This window comes from Mytilus californianus, unplaced genomic scaffold (assembly GCF_021869535.1).
Source record: "Mytilus californianus isolate M0D057914Y unplaced genomic scaffold, xbMytCali1.0.p SCAF_21, whole genome shotgun sequence".
In the NCBI taxonomy this organism is placed as follows: domain Eukaryota; kingdom Metazoa; phylum Mollusca; class Bivalvia; order Mytilida; family Mytilidae; genus Mytilus; species Mytilus californianus.
In genome coordinates, this window is record NW_026262670.1 from 7,290,897 (window position 1) to 7,312,064 (window position 21,168).

The following is a 21,168-nucleotide window of genomic DNA, read 5'->3' on the forward strand; positions in this document are numbered from 1 at the left end:
AATAAATCTGACCGCAGATTTTCAAGTCAATTCAGGTAATTTAATTTTCCGTTCAGGTCCGAGTTTTGACACCCCAACGATATTTTTCATATTTTTTTTTTAGTATTATCATTAATTTGAAATTTTAGTTTCATAAAATCTAAGGTTGAAAGATATCCATCGAATATTAAAAACGTTATTGAAGTTAGAATAAGTCCGACCATAGATTTTCAGGTCCGTTCAGGTCTTTTTATTTCCCCGTTCAGGTCCAACTTTTGGCATCAAAAAATAGTTTTTTATTTTAAAAATTTATTTTTTAATGAAATATGGATATTAACATTTAATAAAATTCTAACTTGAGGAAATTCCATTGAATAATAAAAAAGTTATTGCAATTTGAGTCGTATATCTTCAGGTCTATTCAGGTCTTTTCAGGTCTTTAGTGTAACCCTCCTTTGTGGTGTATGTGTTCTTTTGTGGTGCTTTGTACTCCTTTGTGGTGCATTGTGGTCCTTTGTGGTGCATTGTGGTCATTTGTGGTGTATTGTGGTCCTTTGTTGTGAATGTGCTCCTCTGTGGTGCATTGTACTCCTTTGTTGTGCATTGTGATCCTTTGTGGTGTATGTGCTCCTTTGTGGTGCATTGTGCTCCTTTTTGCACAAAGAAAGTCCTTTACAGTGGGTTTTTTTTTAAACTATGCCAAGTTATTTTTGCCTTTAATGTTAGCATATTAGGATTATTTTCGATAATGTTATTTTTACCATATAATTACGTTTATATATGATCAGGAACATATATATTGTTAGATATACTGTTCCCAGTATATGATTTTCACAATACTATGTACATATTATTATATCAATAATGTTAATATTACCATATATTATTTTATATATATATGATTTTTACCATATAATCATGTTTATATACGATTTTTGCCATATAATTATGTTTATATATGATTGTTACCATACAACTGTTTATATATGATTTTCGCAATACTATGTACATATTATGATTCCTGATATCTAATTTATGTTTGTTATTAACATAATAAACAGTAAAGTAAATAAATGTGTTAACAATTTTATTTATTTTACATGAGCCACTAGTGGAGCAGGACCTGCACGTCCTTCCAGGGCACCTCAGTTCAGCTATGATCACCACTTGGCGTCCGTTGTGTCGTCGTCTGTTAACAATTTACTTATTTTACATGAGCCGCTAGTGGAGGAATCCGGGTCCGTTCGCCCTGAATCACGTTCGCCCTAGTACCTGTTCGCCCTAATACCTGTTCGCCCAGGGTCCATTCGCCCTGATTTTTTTTTGTTTTTATTGTTGTCTAGTTGCACAATGTCTTATTATATGAACAGAGTATGTTAAAGTTTGTTGAAAAATTCGCCGAATATTTGTATTTTGCTGCAACCAAATTCATAATTATTGTTATGTCTCTGGTAGAATACTGGAATACAATGTATTTATCTTTATTGATATTTGTTAACAATTTTAATAATTCTAGGCAGTAAATTTATGCAGTATAATAATAAATGAACTTATAAATCCTTTTCATGTTTTACAATTCGTACATCATTGATTTTACTCATTCCTAGCTGACTTGTTTATCAAAACAAAATGTTGTTTTTATTATTAATCCATTAGAGACAAGTGTTACATCAATGAGTGAGAATTATTATTATGAACAATTAATGCTCCAAAACAAGCCATCATCTTTCAATTATTTCCATGTGTTTTCATGAATTTCGAGAAGTTATACCATATGAATATCTGAATAAGTTTATTAAAGTTTAATACCCTTAATATTAATATTATCTAATAAAGGTAGGGAGAACGAACCCAGGGCGAACGGACTCTATGGGCGAACGAACTCAGGGCGAACGGACCCAGTGCGAACATGTAATCAGGGCGAACGGACCCGATACCCTAGTGGAGCAGGAGATGCTCGTCCTTCCAGGTCACCTCAGTTCAGCTTTTATCGTCACTTGGCGTCCGTTTTGTCATCGTCTGTTAACAATTTTACTTATTTTACATGAGCTAGTACCACTGGTGGAGCAGGAGTTACTCATCCTTCTAGGGCACCGCAGTTCGGCTATGATCATCCTTTGGCGTTCGTTTTGTCGTCATTTATTAACTTTTACAAAAGTCCTCTCCTCTGAAACTACTAATATTAAAAGTTGGCAACAATCACCATTCAAGTATGTAGTTGAAAAACTTCGTCAGATAACCTCACTTGCCAACCAACCATCAACTAGAATGGGTACTTTGGGGGCCTCGGTTGGTCTAAGTGGCCCCGGCGTTGGAGATCAATCTATAGAAATCTCTTCGGTTTGTCTGTTCCCGCCGAGAAGCCCGGTGGTTCTCTCCGAGTACTTCGGCTTCCTCCACCATAATAACAGGCTTCCCTGTGTCTCCTAACACTCCCTCTGAGTTGGGTTGGGGATTGTCCTGGTGGTGGGTTGTACATAAGTTAGTGACGCATCTCCATTAATCCTGATAGGGAGTTACATGGATTCCACTGTACCCTTGCAGCAATCGAGGGGTGCTCCGTTCACGGAGGGATCTTCGTACATACATACATACATACATACATACATACATACATGGCTGACATGGCTAAAAATGGAACATTAGGGTAAAGTGCAACTATTAGTATTATCTTGAAAACCGCTATAGATAATCTGACTTTGGCAGGATTGTTCAGATTGTTGAGATCGACTGACAATTCGTTTACATTTAAACTGTCAGACAACTTCCGTTGGAGTTATTGCCCTTAAATGACCATACTGCTTCTCATGTTAGCCTTTTAACATGAATACTAGAATAGATAGTGAGAAACTGTAAAACGCGAAATGAGCAGCAATATTTGACAAAGTTGATAATGATGATGGAATGGAATTTTAATGTCCAGTGGCATATATTACATGTATGTCGGAACAGGAAATTGACAATATGTTTGAATAGAATCCTTCTATTAGACATTTTCAAAAAGTCGTCTACACTGACACTTACACCGACACCGATACCTACACGGACTACAAAAATATAGGGACCGTATCAAAATTTCGAAACATACTGAATGAATGACCTCGTAAAACTTGGTTGCAGATATAAACAATATGTTGTGTATTTTTTCATATATAATTCTTTTTTCGGAATCGGAGCTAAAAACCCCAAATGCTCTTCTCATTAGTTTTGGATTATTTTAAGTAAAGAATTTGTGACATTCCATCTGCTTTTTTTTATTGTCTCCGTTTGCAACCATTCAAATGGAATACAGTGTTGCGGTAGAATATACAATTGGCGAATTGTATTGCTAGAAAGAATTCGGAACATAAATAAAGTATCTTATATCTTATATTTCTTATGAAGCAAGGCTTAGCGTATATTAAATCAATGTAAGTCAACAGGTTAGGGTTTGTAATGGAAGTTTCGGTGACTCGAGTATAAAATAAAATAACTGAGAAAAAAAAATAAAAACGAAATGCAAAAAGTATTAAAAAAATTTCAAATTTACAAAAATAAAAAGATGCCCCCCCCCCCCCCCCCCCCCCCCCCCCCAAAAAAAATATACCAAAAAAAACAAACTTTTTGGCCGAAATTCCTAAAAACAAAAGCAATTTCTCAAAAGTAAAACACAAAAAAAAATTTTGATCCTCTTCCCCACCTTTACAAACAAAAACGTGTATCAAAATTATAATTGACAACGTCCGCGGCAAGACTAGTGTTTAATTGTGAAGTGGAAGTTCTTCCTAAAACTTTTCAATTTTATACCCAGGTATAAAAATTAGTAAAGGAAAGTTTCATAAGAAATAAATTCGTTTTCTTGGTGTTGTCAGGGATGTACGAAATTTTACAATGTATTTTCAACACCGGTGTAAAATTCCGTACACCCCTGATTACACCAAGATAACACATACAAATACAATCATCTTTATGTCTATACGTTGTTTCACGCTTTAAAAGACTTTAGACGTTCCTGTTTCTGATTAAAGTTTTATTATTTTTTTTTACAAAGTACAATATTCAGATAGATCAATTCTCAGCTAATTAACAGACCTAACAAAGTAGCAAATCATCCAAAATAAACGTTTTAAAGAGTGTTTAAAATGTAGATTAGAAAAAATATAATATAAATGCCTGTGGTCGTTGTACATGTTGAGATGACCTCTTCTCAAAAAGGTTACCTGTAGGCATAGGCGTAGGTGTAAGTGTCGGTATCGAATAGTTTTCGAAAATGTCTATTTACAAGCTAGTCACACTAAGTTAAATTTTTCACCTCAAAACATTTTATGCAAGCGGGATCAATATACTTGTATTTTAACATCAGACCGTACTGCACTGGTTACCGGAATTTTGGATAGATCAAACTAGGCACTTTATATCTGAGAAACAGGCTATATATGCCCTCAATTTTAGAATTCATTCATACATTTTTGTTTTATTCAAAATATTCAGTAAATTGTGTGTTCTACTACGATTAACAGTCCTTCACCTTTCATCTCATACCTTAATTACTAAAATATATGCTACATAGTTAAAGATTTACCCTTCTGCGTAGGAACTATTTTGTTATATATGTACTACTTTCCAATATGTTCTTTTTTGCCAGGGCCCTAATAGGTGGTGTTACATCTTACAAAGTTTATAAAACAAAGAAGCGGAAGATACGTAAGGAAGAATCAAAACTCAGAGGTCGAAGAGAGACAGACTATACCATGACCAAAACTCAGTGGTCGAAGAGAGACGGATAATATCATGGCCAAAACTCAGTGGTCGAAGAGAGACAGACAATACCATGACCAAAACTCAGTGGTCGAAAAGAGACAGACAATATCATGGCCAAAACTCAGAGGTCGAAGAGAGACAGACAATACCATGACCAAAACTCAGTGGTCGAAGAGAGACAGACAATATCATTGCCAAAACTCAGTGGTCGAAGAGAGACAGACAATACCATGACCAAAACTCAGTAGTCGAAGAGAGACAGACAATACCATGACCAAAACTCAGTGGTCGAAGAGAGACAGACAATATCATTGCCAAAACTCAGTGGTCGAAGAGAGACAGACAATATCATGGCCAAAACTCAGAGGTCGAAGAGAAACAGACAATACCATGGCCAAAACTCAGGTTGAAGAGATATACGGACAATATCATGGCAAAAACTCAGAGGTCGAAGAGAGACAGACAATACCATAGCCAAAAACGCAGTGGTCGAAGAGAGACAGACAATACCATGGCCAAAACTCAGAGGTCGAAGAGAGACAGACAATACCATGACCAAAACTCAATGGTCGAAGAGAGACAGACAATACCATGGCCAAAACTCAGAGGTCGAAGAGAGACAGACAATATCATGGCTAAAAAAAAACGAAAAAAGAAAAAAGAAAATCAACGGTCTATAAACACTACATCAAAAAACTAAAAATAACACGAACTTCACCAAAAACCTATGATGATACCAGGTGTTCTAGGATGATAAGAAGATTCTGATGTGAATGAATTTTACAGAAATAAACAAAGATCTACCATTGCTACCTAATTCTTCAAATAACAAAAATATCAAGATATGAATAAGACAACCACTGCCAAGGTTCCGGACTTGGGACAGGCAAAGGTAGCTGGGTTAAAAAAGTTCTTTTAGATTTCAGCACTCACCCCTTTTAAATCCATCAGTAGACCAACAACACGTAGATCTATAAAGAAACATACAATGCAAACTAGAACAATATCAGCATTTAACTCTTAAATAATGGTAAAGTATACACCATAAAATAAATACCAAGTTCAACATGTTAAACCGTATCAAATAATGCTCGCAGTTACTGAATGCATGCTCGAAGTGCTTAACCTGGTCGCAGTTACTGAATGCATGCTCGAAGTGCTTAACCTGGTCGCAGTTACTGAATGCATGCTCGAAGTGTTTAACCTGGTCGCAGTTACTGAATGCATGCTCGAAGTGCTTAACATGGTCGCAGTTACTGAATGCATGCTCGAAGTGCTCAACCTGGTCGCAGTTACTGAATGCATTTGCTCTTAAAATCATCTATTAATAAAAGTGAAGCTTACCATTTAAAGAGGAATAACTCTAGTTTATATCTGTTTTCAATGCCAGTATTATGTAGTACTTTTATAGCTGACTAAACGAGTTTGAGTTTTGCTCATTGTTTAATGTCACGCAGTATATATACATTTTAGCATAAGACGATGTGGTATGATTGGCAATGAGACAAATATCCGAGTCCAAATGAAGCGGATTTAAGCAACTTAATGTCGCCGTTTGGTCATCAACAATGAGCAATAAAAGGCCCCGACATGACAAAATGTGAAATAATTTAAACAAACAAAAAACAACGACCTGATTTATAACAAAACAATTTACGAAAAACAAAAATGTAACAGACACGAACCAACGACAACCACTGACCTACAGGTTATTATATGCATGGTAAAATAAAAAAAATGTGTTATAATTAACAATAAGACAACTATCAACAGAGTCTAAACGAAGCGGATTTAAGCATGCAGATATAGTTCACCTAATGGTTCAACAATGAACAAAACATATACCGTATAGTCAGAAATATTAAAAGGCCCAGACATGACAAAATGTGAAATAATTCAAACAAACAAAAAACAACGACCTCATTTATAACAAAACAATTTACGAAAAACAAAAATGTAACAGACACGAACCAACGACAACCACTGGCCTACAGGTTATTATATGCATGGTAACATAAAAAAAATGTGTTATGATTGACAATAAGACAACTATCAACAGAGTCTAAACGAAGCGCATTTCAGCAGATATAGGTCACCTTATGGTCTTTAACAATGTACAAAACCCATACCGTATAGTCATGAATATTAAAAGACACCGACATGATAAAATGTGAAATAATTCAAATAAAGAAAAACAACGGCTTGATTTATGACAAATCAACTTCTCATTGGAACAAGCTATGACGTTGCGCACGATGTTGGTACTACTTAGCGTTTCACGACGTCCCTCAAAATAAGGCGATTTCGACGATTTCAAAGAAAGTTTCAGGTGTTCAAGCATATTATTGATGATGTCAAGTTACTGTTGTGAATTTGGTAACCGATTTCGGTCTGTCGGAAAAAATGCATAAATTTACAAATAAAACTCAAAGTGGTCGTATAGATATTTTTTTAATGAAATTCAGTTACAGGAGTTGTCAGTCTTTCCAGGCCATAATTGATAATTTTCCTTTCGGCAGCAGTTCGCATTAATGAATCCGATACAATAATGTCCAAATTTACACAGATTTATTTTTGATATAAATTAGATTTTGAATTCATATTCTCCTATTTTTTGCATATTTATTCCTTTTGTTGCATTTCTTCCCGTTTCCGTTTCCTTTCTATATTTAATCATTTCCCGATGCTTTCTTTGTCGCAAAATATTTAGGAAGTTAAACATTCGGGACTCATGTTTTAAATTTTCTCATTTCCGTATTTTTGTGGCATATCCTTTGTTTGTTATAATTGCCAGCAATGGGTTTTCTCTATTTTATTTTATTAACAAAAAAATATACATCTTACTTTTGACGATTCAAAACTTGCAGAAAGACAATGTTCCTTATATAAAACAAATATGCTATAAAAAAAAAACCCTAAGATCCCGATATATCTCATTTGGTCAACATTTGAATTTAAACTTAAACTATTCCTTTCTCATACATTGGTTGTATTGTAATTTATACATGTATTTTTATTTTCATTCGAATTAAACTGGAAACAAATAATTACGATATAAAATTAAAAACCAGAGCATGACATCAATTACGTTTTGCGAACGTTGGGACAAAACGGCTATACTTTTTGAAACGATCTAAAAACCTTGTTGCCTAACGAAAAAATATTAAACACTATATTGTTTAAGAAGAAAAACAGAAAAACCTTTACCGCCAAGTTTTATTTTTTATGATCTAACTATGCTTATTTGATAGACAGCTGGTTAAAACCTCAATATTAAAGAAAATACAGTGTTTTTTTCGTTGGGACAAGATGGCTATACTTTTTGAAGTCATTGCAATAGAAACTATACGCATGGTTTCCGGCAAAAAAATATCATGAACCAGGAGAAAAGTAAAAAAACTTTCAAAATATAATAAATATTTTTTCTCTCAGCTTTTTCAATTTCACGGTATAAATGCGCAAACCCGAAATGTACTTACTTTGCATACGGTTGGACATTTTTCAGACCGTTTACAAAAATAACATTTTCCGGATTACGGTTTCAGTGATATTGATTTTGCTTTAACACGCGAATAATTATAACAATAGCAATATTATTGTGAAGTTTTACGATGATCAAAGAAAAAATACCGTAGGAGAGAAACGGAACTCTGATCTTTTGCACACAAAATGAAACGTTGGACATTACGTTTTTGCGTAAAAATGGGATAATTAAGTGTTATAATTCCTGGTATTTTAAATTTCGGTTCCTTTTTTTCTTTAATTTCAAGTCTAATGGAATGAATTCAATCAGAAATCACTATATTTTTATCGAACTGACCAGTCTACGTATTTATTTTTATGCTAATCTATAGCAAAATGGAATTGGTACCAACATCGTGCGCAACGTCTATACTAAATCCGTTTAAGGTGTACTGAGTGATATTTTTAGTATACATATCCCATCTGAAACGATATTCTAGCAGCGCCTGCATATTGAATATATATATATATATATCTAATTCTTCATCAATTTATCCCTTTCTGCACCCATTGTATAACAAAAATTTAATCAACGTGTGGTTCGTTTGATCTCAGTTCATCATTGGTTAAAATCCGATTATGACGTCGAATTGTCTTGCTTTCCTCTGAATTTCCTATTGTGACGGCATGAAAAAAGGCGACCATGCCTGATGACGTCACATAGAAAGAACACATCTTTTTTGCAGATCATTCAAAAAGAAGGAATAAGTTTGCCTGCATATTGTATGAAAATCATTAGAGAAACAGATTCCACCACCAAATCTCGTGTAATACGATATTTATCCACTCTCGACAGTTAAATTTTAAATATTTAAAACGCGAGCCTTGCGTTTTGAATTTGAAAATTTAACTGTCTCGAGTGGATAAATATCGTATCACACTCGATGCAGTGGTAGAATCTATATATATCCCAGTTGATACGCTATTCTAGGAGCGTCTTCATATGGATTATATAACTCCCAGTTGATATGATATTCTAGCAGCATCTGTATATGGAGTATATATATAGATTCTACCACTGCATTGATAACTTCATGTTAAACACCCTACAAGTTGCATTAGACAGGACTAAAACTACCAGCTTTAATGCAATTCAAGTCAGTATGGATGAAACAAGGAACATAGAAGTGATGACAAGGCTCCAGAGTGATGATCCCAGGTGGCATGCTGTTCTCGAGACAGGTTGACAGCATCAGTTGCTGGTGACATAGTCCAGAGGAGAGCTGGTTTGTTGTCTACCAAATAATATACCATGTATTATACAACTCTATGCATCTAACTGTTCTGATACTTTTTTCATAAATAGTCTCCATCTGTCTGTGAAAATAGATTTAATTTAACAATGAGGTGAAATAAGACACCTAGTCTTATTTGACATATTTATACAACTATACATAAAAAAATATTTAGACTGCACAGGATTTCCTGGTTTTTGAAGTATTTAAAGGAACTCATTACTAAACAAGTTCATTGTTGAAGACTCTACATCGACTGTCAAGATAAAGAACAGGAATAAAAGCCCTCTTCATTGATAATTTGTATTTTTTCCTTGTATTTTGTGAGGTTTTGTGCCATGTACATTTACTCCATATCCCTTTATTTTCTATAAAAGACACAAATAAAAAATATAAGTAATTTTATTATAGGACAATAATTAAAATATAATATATATACACATGTACATGTATGGTTGTATCCTACTACTAGAAATTCACAAAAAATAATGTAACTTCAAACAACCAAATTATTACATGCATTATAAAAAAAACATACAATCACTTTAAGATAGATTGATACCATTTGATTGAGCATCTTGCAAATTTGTAAATTGATTTTTGATGTGAATGACCAAATAAATTTTAAACGACAAAAAAAGTAGAAAAAAAACCAATAACCTTAGTTTAAATAAATTCATATACAGCAAAATAATTGCATTTCATGCATAAACATTTAAAAGACCTCTTTTTCAGGGGATAAAAATGGCAGAAGAATTTGAAATTTAAAAAAAAATTGATTCCTTTCTTCTAAAAAAATACACAATCTAGCTTGTAAGAAATAAAAAAATTACCAAAAATACAGTATGCATGTATTTGTGTATTAGCAATATTATTTCATGTAAAATTTGATTCCCCTTCTATACAGCCCCTTTTTGATATATCCATATTCTCAATTTTTTTCAGATAATGAACAATTAGTAGCTAGACTAAAAACAACACAAAAAGTGGTGACAGAGAGTATGCGTCATGGGTTGATGTTTGAGGCTGTGGCTGCTGATTCCTTTGCCAAAGTAAGGATATGAAATAATTTCTCAATCTCAAAACTATTATATCATATTCTTCGATTTTAGCCCTTTCAAATCATGGTATTTCGAGAGAAAAAAAGAAAATATTCTTTATGAGCAAATAATATGAGATTCATTCATTTCCTTATAATAAATTCAACATAGATTTGTCAAATGCTTTTAATAAATTAGCATGATGTCATAGTCAAAGACAGTTTCTATTTATTAAAAAATAACTTAAACCCTTCATCAATCAGAAATGACTGTACATCAAATGTTTGTCATAATTTAATGAATAAACTTTTCCAGTTACAAAATGAAAATGTGAATATTTTCCCCAGTGGTATCATTGTCAGTCCATTCTCACCTTGGTTGGCAGCTAGTTCTGATAGGAAAGTGTACAACCCAGCCATGTTGCCACCATATGGATTGCTAGAAATAAAATGTCCAGTGAAGCCTCTGGTAGACTGTCTTTATTTGAGAAAGAATGATGATGGAAACCTAACCTTAAAAAAAATCACAATTATTATCATCAAGTCATTATGCAACTTGCTGTTACAGGACTTAAGTGGTGTCATTTGTTTGGAGGGTTGATGAACAGCATCTGGAGACAATTGAGTTTGATGATGAAGAGTGGGGAAGGATGAAAACAAAACTTGATTTATTTTATTTTAATTATTTCTTGGATTAATCAGAACTATGAATATTGCTTAAGGTGGTACCAAACACCTCGACTAAAATAAATTTGGCTCGTTTAATTCTAATAACGTTTCGACAAAATATTTACTTTTACCATTTGACAAAAATATAAAAATTTCAAAAAACTTGAACCAAACACTTTCTTTAAAAATTTTCATTGGATATATAGCAGTTTGACAAACACTATTTTTGATCATTGAGAAGCTATATTTCTTTAACAATACAATGTGATTAAAACATTTAGCTGATTTTACAGAGTTATCTCCCTGTAGTGTAAGGTACTACCTTAAACTTCTTTTGAATAGTCATTGTGATCAATAGGTGAGAAAAAAAAACAGTTATGATAATGTATACCTTCAGTGTACAGTATCATATAAGCATATTTTAACTACAGAAAAAGATAAAAGTGTTTAAGATCTAATTTTTTTATTGTTATTGGTTGAACGGTTTCTAGTAAATGCACAGACAATAAAATTAATAATATTTCATCATAATGAATATGTGTACTAAGTTGCTATGACTTCAACTTAAACAAAAACTACCTTGAACAAAAACTTGAACATGATGAAAATGTTATCTTTTTACACCATCATATTTTTATGTTCAATGAACTATAAAATGGGGTCAAAACCATAATTTACTAAATTTAGCATACAGTTTAGAATGATCTCATCATAAGGAACAGGTGTTCTTTATTTCAAGTTGATGGGCCTACTACTTTCAATGAACTACCTTGACTAAAAAATTAAACTTGATCAGAGATCGCTAAAAGATTAAACACGCAGATTGAAAAACATATTGTTCTTCTAGGTGGGCATTAAAAAATTAAGACCTAACATTTGTGATACATGTATCTATGATATTACTGTACAATAACTTTTTCTATTGACAAATTTAAAAATTCACTGCCACTGCTTTACAAGCGGACCTCTGAAAGTGTCAGAATATTAGCAGCAGTCCAAATTTGATTGATGGAACCAACCATGCTCAGAGGTATAGGTCTGTCAAAAAGATGAAATTCTTTCACTCTTCTAATGTGCCTTTCAACATGTATCCTCAGGCGAGCAATAGTTTGAGTTTCCTCTACCTCCTGCTTGGTGAACTGATCCTTATTCATAAGGAATGGGGGTGTATTCACAGTTATGCCAGTTCCAGATAAAACATTATTTAGTACAAAACCTTTATCAGCCATAATTGAATCACCTTCCTCTAAAAGTTCAACTAAACCACAAAGCTTTGTAATCTCAACATCTGACATACTACCAGTATACAATGAAGAAATAAAAATAAGGGCACCATGCGGTGCAATACCAACAAGACTTTTAAAAGTATGTGTACTCTTATAAGTAGAGTAACACTTAGAATTGAGTGCCAAAGATGATGGTCTCTCAGTTGGTATCTCAGTACAGTCGATAATAACTCTAGTAGTAGGATACAAAGTTTTAAAAACCTGAGGCATTTTGTTCTGAATCTGTTGCCTTCTTGGTCATATATTTATGGTACCCAGTACAAAATACAAAAAATTTGACCATGTTATTAATTTTCTACTAACAGTTGAAACATGAACATTAAATCTACAAGCTAAATCTTGCTCAAATAAACCACACTTAAGCCTGCACAGAAACATAAACAACTCGTCTATTAAAACCATGGTCCTTTGTCTGGAAACCAACAAATTAATTGTATCAGTGGCTTTATAATAATAGCTGGTCATTGAATTAGCAGCTGGTTGAACATAATTAAAGAAAGCCAAGAACAAAGCATAAGTTGAAAAACCTGTATAAAACATAATCATTGCATCATCATTAGAAAATCTGAACACCCCAAAACGTTCTATTCTTAGCTTCTCCTTTAACTGCTTAATCTCTTCATCTCTCTCTTTCAACTTTCTCTCTAGTTCTTTCTCTATGTTTTCAGCAACCACACTGAAATTCACATTATTCAAATTATTTAATTAATGCAACAGCAAAAGACGAGGAAACCAAGAGCGGAAATTTACAATGGTGTTTGAAAACAAACAAATAAATACTCCAGAAAGTACTTAAATTTTGTTTGAAGCATTCAGTTTCACCAGTTACATGTAATTGATGTGGAGCAAAGCAAGTTATATCTATAATAATTATAGATAATTCCATATAGTTTAGGACATCCCTTTGTGGCATGTATTCCTTTGCAATGATAAATACAAATAGTTCTAATGTCAATATTAGAAATTATGTTACCAAAATGTCAGATGCATTGCTCTTGGGCACTGCCTATTCATGGTAGGGTCCTAATTAATTGATTAATCATACCTAGGATTCCTCAAATGTTCTTCAGATTCTTGAATATCTTCTTCCTGGTTTAACTAGTGCTCCTCTGACTGAAATAAGAATTAATGAATCAAATGAACAATCTACATGTAACTGGCTATCCTTCAAATACACATAATGTAATGTCTAAGGTCATGATTACAATTTACATGTGACAAAACATCAAGGGCCTCATAAAATGGATAAAATTATATTTTCATGGGATGATTTTATAACTAACTTTTATCGTGAATATGTTGACTCTAGTCTTATTTAGTAAACTGTACAAATTTCAGTTACATCCTGGCATTCATCCTGATGAGAAATTCTGACCAAATTCATAATATTGTATGATTTGTACACTGACTTTTCATTTATAATGGAATACATTTTTGCTGAAATAACATTTTTAGATTCAAGATTAAAGTACTTATCAACATTTAAATATGAAGTACATGTACATGTACATGCATCCTAGTCAATGCTACATTGTAGTAAATATACATGTATATTATTACTATATACAAGTAAGAATATGTGATATGAGTGCCAATGAGACAACTCTCAATCCAAAATACAATGTACCCGGTAGTGAAACATGTTTAACATGGTGGTCCTAGGGATTTGACCATCACATTTTTGGGAAGGACCAACACAATTTTGGTAATTTGCAATAGAAATGATAGTGAGGACCTGCAGATTTTCTTCAAGGACCACCAGGTGAAAAAAGATTTCAAGAACTCTGCACATGTCAATGTAAATATTTCTGGTGCTCATTTCATGTACTATTTATTTCATGTCTTGTTTGTCAGTTTGATGTACATGTATGTCCTTTTGAATATATTCTTGGACATTTTTATTCTACCATGGATTTCCAACTTTTTGACACTTTTGTGTTTTCATTTAGAACTAATAGTTGGAGTGTTTTAATTCTGTTTACAGTGCATTTGAAATCCCATTCCTTAGATTAAAAAAGAACAGCACCATGTGGTATTCATACGACCACTTCAAATAATGTCATATCAATTTACAAATTATAATTTATATAATAAATTCACTAACAATACTATCCAACATTGAATGTCTCATTCTCTGACTGCAGTTTTGGCTTCTTGTTTGGTGTGATGTGTTTAAACAAAGCTCTTCTTGGGGTGAAATCTCTTGTCCAACTGAACACTGTTGGTACAGCATCTGCTATCAGAGTTTTCCTAACTGGTGTCCACTTGAAATCCTCTTTTAAGAAGTGCAAGGAACACACAAATGTGTATGCATTGATCTAAAATTGAACAATTGTATTTAAAGTATATAAATGATATAAAATAAACATGTATTTATGTCTATAGATGGGTTGTTGTCTCTTTGGCGCCTTCCCCATTTCCATTCTCAATTTTATTTATATCATATACATGTAGATGACGGTGAAAGATTGTTTCAATGTTTAATAAAATGCTCCGCTGGGGCGCAGCTTGATACGACCCCAGAGGTCAAACCCTGAACAGTTGGGGCAAGTATGGACACAACATTCAAGCTTGATACAGCACTGAATTTGGATTGTAATTAAATATTTTTGACACAGCATAGGTTTCTCACATAGAATGAAAGTGGTCTAAGAACTTAAAAATGTTTATATCATTATTATTTGCTTTTATATATAAATCAGAAATAACCAATTTAAAATGGAAAATTTTAAAGAAAAAAAATCCCCCCCCCCAATTTTTGGAACCCCCTGATGATTCATCACCCCCAAACTCAATTCCAGCTATCCCTTTGTGATATGGTACCTTGCAGTAAAATTTCAGAGAGATCCATACATTTGAACACAAGTTATTGTCTGGAAACAAGAAAAATGCTTTTTTTTTGGCCCCTTATTCCTAAACTTTTTGGGCAATTACCCCCAAACTCAATTCCAGTTTTCCCTTTGTGATATGGAACCTTGTAGTACAATTTCATAAAGATCCATACACTTACACACAAGTTATTGTCATGAAACTAGAAAAAAGCTTGTTTTTTGCCCCTTTTTGGCCCCTAATTCCTAAAATTTGGAGGCAATTACCCCCACAATCAATCCCAGCATTCCCTTTGTGATATGGAACCTTGTGATACAATGTCAGAGAGATCCATACATTTACACACAAGTTATTGTCATGAAACTAGAAAAATGCTTGTTTTTTGCCCCTTTTTGGCCCCTAATTCCTAAAATTTGAAGGCAATTACCCCCAAAATCAATCCCAGCATTCCCTTTGTGATATGGAACCTTGTGATACAATGTCAGAGAGATCCATACACTTACACACAAGTTATGTCTGAAAGATACAAAAATGCTTATTTTTGGCCCCTAATTCCTTAACTGTGGGTACCATAACCCCCAAAACAATCCCCACCTTCCTTTTGTGGTATTGAACCTAATGGTAAAATTTCATTGAGATCCATTCACTTAAACTAAAGTTAGAGTGCGAAAACTAATGTGTCTTCGGACGACGACGACACCAACGTCATACCAATATACGACCACAAAATTTTTTTTGCGGTCGTATAAAAAATATATGATAATTTCACATTTAAATTAAAATCAATACTTTAATTGGCGAAGTGGAATAACGAGTGGCTGTAAACAACTAAAATAAAAACTTCAAAGATGCTGATTACCACAAAATAAATATTGAGTAATTAAACAGAGTATTATTTCATAAATATGCGCTGTCATCGTTTGATTGCAATACAAAATATAATTCACCAGAAAAGGGTTATTGGCTAAATAATACCTCAAACAATCACGAAACTCGCATATCATAAGAGTAATTTATTCAAATCTTGAGTAAAGCCTGGCATTCACAATTATAATATGAAATACATGTAAATAATTTGATAGTTACCTGAAATAAAAAATGTTTTAAAAGCAAAATGACTGCATACATATACATTACTATCTTAAGCATGAGATATTTTTGACTGGACCTAAAGTACTGGCATGATCTATTTCCACATCAAACAGTCCGGCTGCATGGGGATGTCTTTCAAATCATCCAAAATGATCTTTAATTGCAAACTAATATTTCATATCAATATTGACCAGCAATATTGGTAAAAGTTTGACAAACAAAAACCATTTTGAGAATAATTTTTGTATTCTTATGAAGATGTTCCAGCATCAACCGCCACAAGGCCTGGGTAAGTTGATGATCCAGCATCTAAAAAATGTAAACTGCTGATGGGTAAAATGGCAATCCTGTATTAAACATTCAAAGTTTCATTATTAATTTTATATAAATATTAATGATTACAACAACTTAATTAATACATATAAATATCTTAAATCTATTTTTTTAAGGAATGAGAATACTGGTATACCAATATGTGCTAAAATTAAAACTAGGTGTCATTTCATGGTTTGGTCATGCCATCTGTTTTTCATATTGAAGCGACATTCAGACATATATTGTATTTACTATAGTTGAATTTACACTTGTATGCAAATGAGTCTGCCATCTTTAATTTATTCCGGTCAATAGGTCATTCGGAGTCGGAAACCGTATTGGCGGCCATTATGATTGGGACGTACTGGCAACTTCATTATACTTTTCACGTCTTGTGATCGATAGCACACATTTAAGCAATGCCCATCAATTATACTTTTCACATTACATACTCGTAAGTGGTTTCACATGTAAAATATATATTTGAAAGCACGAAAAGATATAAAATCAAGCAGAAATCGTGGACCCTGGTTACGTTCTAGGTCGTGGTAGTGAAATGTAAACATACATTTTTGATTCAGACCTTCAGTCGGCAGTTGTCTCTCTCATCTACTATCAAAAACCGGCCTTCTATTACAGAATATACTGGATTTTAATTATTATATTTTTGATTGGGGTAAAACCCATTCAATTGAAAGTTTAGGCTGAAGAAAAAAATAACGAAATATTATGAAAAAGGGGGTGGGGCATTAAATTAAATAATCAGATGATTTATCAAGGAAAGAAGGAATGCTTTTTGTCAGTAGTTGCTAGCAAAAAATACATAAATATATATATATATTCTCTATAAAACACTGTGCAAAGCATGGCGGATACTAAAGAAGAATACTTCATTCCCTTTGTCTGTCAGGTGGACTCCGTCCCTAAAATGGCAGTGATGAAAGTTCTGGTGATTCCATACTTTAATTTTCGCACTTTCCTGTGACTTAAATAGCTTTTTCACCTTCTTTCTTTTATTTTTGTACTGGCTGGTTGTCATGCCTCTCGGTGTCAGGCGACCAATAACGGAACCAATAATGACCCTCTTTGTACCAATCCGTAACATTTCGCGGGCTAACTTCAGTTGATTGTCTACAATTTCCTTTGCTGGTTTGTTAAAAAATATGATAAATTATGTGTAGAAGGAGTGAGTTTACTATTAATACATTGTATAAAATTGCAGAGGTTTCTGAGTGTCTTTGTTTTTTTTTTAATTAAACTGTGTGTTAAATTTGATAATGTTATGTCTGAGTATTTCATTTGGAATAAATGTTCTTCTTTCGAATCATCTTGTAAAGCCGGGCAAACAAAAATATAATGATATTCGTCTCCGATATTTCTATTCGTACATATTAAACATTTTCTTCCACTTCTGTCATTGTTATGACATCTCCCCTTTTCTATTGGTAGTGTATGATTCGATGAAATAAATATCAATAATGATCAAAAAATTGTTATGAAAACAAAATGTCAAATGTCTTGGTACTTAAATTGCTTCATTGTGCCAAGAAATATATCCTTTGCATGATTAAAATTTAATTACTTTTCATTTTCAAGGCTTATGAACAATTTCTTAAACTTAAAAATGAATATATGTAGTAAAAAGAAAATATTTCAAGATCTTTCTCTTATATATTCAAATAATCGTCAAGGAATTATTTGTGACTTTTTGTCCTGTCAAATTTGTGACTTTTATGTCCTGTGATTTTTGTCCTGTGAATGTCTATCCGTTTACCGATATTTTTAATCCTATAATCGTACTCTGGATTCATTTCAGGTCCCAAGTGAAATTCGAGAGCATACCTATCATCATATATATATAATGACCTTTTTTATAATTTTAATATAAAAATCCAGCGATTGAAAGCCAAGCTATGTACGAAGTATACTACTTGTTTACTCCTAGTCACTCGGCCTGGTCACAGCTCGTACTCACCTTTCTTGACTTTTCCTACATTGGACTAGACATTTCGAAAGAAATAATTTCTACGGAAATTCTAAAAGTAAATATAATTATGAAAAATGCCACGTTTGTTCCCATTTTCTTGTATTTATCTTCCTATCTACTAATTATTTAGAATTTTGCATGATGAGTATTGGACTGTGCATGTGTAAATACTTGTGTCAAGAAGCTTCTTATAGGCACAAATCATCAAATTTTATTGAAACAGACAGAAAGTAGCTCAATGAATGGGTTCATAATTGTTTGAATATATTACAATAATGTCTTGAACTAGTTTAAACAAGATTTTACATACTAATCACTGCAAAACGTGACACTTACAATGACCAAGTTTTGATTGTTTAATAATGATCAGGGTTCTTCTGGTGATAATTTCAGAAAAAATCTGTATTCGATGACAATTGTATACCCATGCAGACACTAGAGAAGGGGTTATAAAGTGGTACCCTTGATGTCTGTCCTTCCGTCCGTCCCAGAAGTATGTTCACATATTATAAGCAAGCTCGAGCGGGGCCATTTGTGTCCTCAGACACACTAATCTATTATTTTATACATTTTTTTGACATTTCAGTCAAATTATACCACAAATATTATATTTTCTGTGACTTTATTTTTTTCTTTCGTTTCCTTTCCTTTCCCAATAAAACTCAGAATTACCCCATAATGTACATCTCTATAAGTGCATACTGCTGTGTGCATTCATGTTCCTTTTTGTTGATCGGCAATCCTCCTTCTCAAGAAAAATCAACACGCATATCTTCGTTTTCAAAAACGTCAAAAAATCTCTACACATTTAAGATTACGATTGTTTAGATTCACGAAAAAGAGTGATATTTGTAGACATTGGAGAGTTCATGTAAGTTTTTTTTTCTCTCGAAATGTTGTAAGGTGCCATTTTGTACAGATAAATGGTAATTTGTTTAGCCGGTTATTGAAAGAAAACCAAGATTTCCTATACCCAATTTCAATTCAATAGGATTTCTAAAATACTGCTTTGGTTCATAAGTTTATATATACACGTACATTTTATTGAGTTCTTTTTTAGCTCTCAAAAAGAGACATAAATTTCAACAACAGAATATTGGATTCCGCAAAAAAGGATCTCCCCCATCCTCGAAAAATCTATCTTCCCAATATGAATCCCTGGGGACTCATGTGGACTCAAATGGATACTGGTAATCTTTACCCATCGTTCCTTTGAATTGAAATAAAAAAAGGGTAACTAGAGTAGTCAATTGGATTATAGTTACCACCAAAACCTCTGTTACATCGTTTGAACAGGAGGGCTTTTTACCACACGTCATGCAGAGTCAAAATCCTTCTTGCGAAGCATGCATATGCTTTAATTTAATTATTAGGTTCTAGTCAATATGTGTGTATAAGTGAAAATACCATTTACACAAAAGTTCTGTCATACTACAAAAATATGATTTTGTTTGTTTGTGTTTACTTATAAAAGATCATACTTTTTTTATTCCAATTAAAGGGACCATCATGAGCAAAGTGCTTTATTACAATAATTAATTTTTATAATTGAGAGACACAATTCATAATGACGATCTTATAAAAATATGAATATAATTATCAGCATAATTTCATCATCTTACGCCACAGAAAGACAGGGCCGTAACTACATTGAGGCAAATGAGGCAAATGCCTCATGTTGGAAATTCCCAAAAAGAAAAATTATAAGTTGAAACAAAAGATTGTCTTCATTTAAGAATTGAATGCTTCTTTTTGCGATTTTATTGGGGTGTAAAAGTGTTGACCGAAGCACATTTTGTATCAAGCGCGGAAGTGCTTCATTCTAGAATGTGCGCACGATGAACACTTTTACAACCCTATAAAATTACTAAAAGAAGCATTTAATTCTTATAATTACATTTTTATGCTAGGGTCATGAAAAATCAATTTTTTTTTTTTTTTTAACAATTAAATCATCTTTATTGCACTAAATGCTGTTTAACAATTTACTTAGCTTACAGCATTGGGCTAAGTTTCCCTGTGTATTTAAAATTATTATATATCCAGGGAGAATATATAATAAAATATATATAAATGTTAGTATTATACAATTAAACATAATACATAATATAAATAAACGTCAATATAAACTGATTCATTGATTTTTTGTCTGCTTACAAATCGGAAAAAATAACGGATCTTCACCGTTACAATTTCTATCATTTATTTTTTTAATTAACCTGTGCACTTTATTGTGATGGCACGTGTCATCATGAATGTTACACTTCATTGGAATATGAAGGTTAATTTTAGTATGACGCGCGATGACAATCAAATAAGCAAAAGGGTAAATGAATAAACATGAAAAACCTCTTTTCATCAAATAATGTCTGCAGTTTTATATCTCTGTCGATGTGCATATTTTGTCAGTTTTGCAAATACACCTAGTCCGGGGTCATTTCAGGTCACCACCCGGACTCGTCTATTATGACCAAC

General features: G+C 32.9%; 1 protein-coding gene and 1 pseudogene across 2 annotated transcripts in view; both read left to right on the forward strand.

Moving 5' to 3' along the window:
* Window positions 1-21,168, forward strand: part of LOC127731862 (uncharacterized) — an 897,808-nt gene that overhangs the window by 119,604 nt on the left and 757,036 nt on the right. The window lies entirely within an intron of this gene.
* Window positions 9,270-11,615, forward strand: LOC127731875 (uncharacterized; annotated as a pseudogene).